The sequence below is a fragment of the Triticum aestivum genome, chromosome 2A, assembly GCF_018294505.1.
Source record: "Triticum aestivum cultivar Chinese Spring chromosome 2A, IWGSC CS RefSeq v2.1, whole genome shotgun sequence".
Classification (NCBI taxonomy): Eukaryota; Viridiplantae; Streptophyta; class Magnoliopsida; order Poales; family Poaceae; genus Triticum; species Triticum aestivum.
Window position 1 is genome coordinate 293,511,320 of NC_057797.1, and position 2,317 is coordinate 293,513,636.

Consider the following 2,317-nt stretch of genomic DNA (forward strand, 5'->3'; position numbering starts at 1 on the left):
GCCCGCCGCCCGGCAAGCCGCCGCCCGAGCTCGCCGGCCGGTCCCCGCGCCGCCCCGCACGGTCCTCCTCCTCGCTGGATCTCCACCCCGGCGACCCCTCCGGCCTCTCGATCGACTCCGGCGAGCTGCCCCGGTCAACCTCGAACGGCGTGCCGCCCGATCTTGATCCGGCTCGCGATGAATAGTAAACCCTAGGGGTAGAATTTTTGTCTAAGTCCCTAAGATTCCAGCTCCAAGTGCCCCTGTTCACGGCTCCATAACTTTGCATCCGTAGCTCCGATTCATGCATATAGCATATCAAAATGTTCATCTCAGAGAGTACATCATTTCATTCCATTGCATCATTTTCATTTCAGTTCATCTTGATGCCCGAAATGCTGTTAGAATAGGGCTACTTGAGTTAATGGTCAGATTTGCTGCTCCATTTAGGTTTTTATCATTTTTGCCATGATTATTGTGTGCATGATATGCCCATGAGTTCTACATATGTTTTGTTAAGGGTTTTGTCCTCTTTCCAGAGGTGCAGCCCATGTATTTTTGTGATGTGTGTGGTGACTTGTGCAAGCTTGCAAAGTGGTGCACTTGCTAATTCTGTTTTCAGGGACTTAGCAATTCCACTAAGTCCTTGATCTGTTTAGCTCATGATGCCATATGTTCATGTTGTTTCCTAGTGATCCGTGCCTCTTTTGAGGATGACCAGTAAGGATGTTTTGTTAATATTGTAGTGCTATATCCATCCATGTCTTTGTTTGAAATTATGGAGAACCCTATCTTGAGTCAATCGAGCTCTACTTTTGCTACTTTGCGAATCTGGGCAGATTGTCAACTTGTTTGCAATTTTGCCGGTGATGTTGTAGTTGTTCCGTGCATGCTATGCTATTGTTCTTGCCATGTATAGCTTTAATTTTGTGCCTTCTTGATGGGTGTATGCTTGTATTGCCATGACTTGCACCATAGTGAGTGCATAGAGCTCGTAAACATGCCTACTTGAGTTATATTTCAGCATGTGTCAGTTTTCACTAAGTCTGTGATCTGATTATGTTTTTGCTATGTTCACATGCTTGCAATTGTATTTTCTGACCCCTTTTGGCTCAAGGTCACTAAGGGACTTTTGTTAAGCTCTTTGAGTACCTCCATGCCATGCTTTACTTTGCCATGTTCAGATCCTATAGCATGTAGTTTTGTTGCTCCGAAGAGGGCTACCTGATCCGAAATTCCAGTCAAGTGTTAATTTCACTAAGTCTGAGATCTGTTTGTCATATGCATTTTTGCCATGCTTGTTTGAACCTGTTAGTGGATGAATTGGCCGTAGCTCAGTGCTATACTTTTGTTAAACATCTTGAATGCATCCCTGGCATGTATTTTTTGTCATGTTTGGGTGCTATAGCATGTTCATTTCATTGCATTTAGATGCCTACTTCCTGTAAATCGCAGACTGGTGTCATTTTTGAATCGCTTGCCATTTCCAAACCGTAACTCCGATTCCGACGTTCTTTATATCGTTTTCAAGCGATTTCATCTCATATTTCCAGTGGCACACTTGGATTTCCATGTTGAGGCCAGGTTCATGCATTTTCCTGTCATATCTTGCATTTTGCATCCCGCATAGCATATCATCATCGCATCGTCTTGTTTGGTCCTTGCACGTGGTTGATTGTGTCCTTGTTGTTTGTTTGTCTTGTTTGGGTAGAGCCGGGAGACAAGTTCGCTAACGAGGAGCCCATTGAGTTTGCTTTCGAGGATCCAGTCAACTCTGACAACTGTGAAGGCAAGATGATCATACCCTCAAAATCACTACTATCTTTGCTATGCTAGTTTGCTCGCTCTTTTGCTATGCCAATGCTACGATGCCTACCACTTGCTTGCAAGCCTCCCAAATTGCCATGTCAAACCTCTAACCCACCTTGTCCTAGCAAACCGTTGCTTGGCTATGTTACAGCTTTGCTCAGCCCCTCTTATAGCGTTGCTAGTTGCAGGTGAAGATTGGAGACCGTTCCTTGTCGGAACATTTATTTACTTGTTGGGATATCATTATATTGCTATGTTATCTTAATGCATCTATATACTTGGTAAAGGGTGGAAGGCTCGGCCTCTCGCCTAGTGTTTTGTTCCACTCTTGCCGCCCTAGTTTTCGTCATATCGGTGTTATGTTCCCGGATTTTGCGTTCCTTACATGGTTGGGTTATAATGGGAACCCCTTGATAGTTCGCCTTGATTAAAGCTTTTCCAGCAATGCCCAACCTTGGTTTTACCATTTGCCACCTAGCCTTTTCTTTCCCTTGGGCTCTGCAGACTCAAGGGTCATCATTATTTTAAC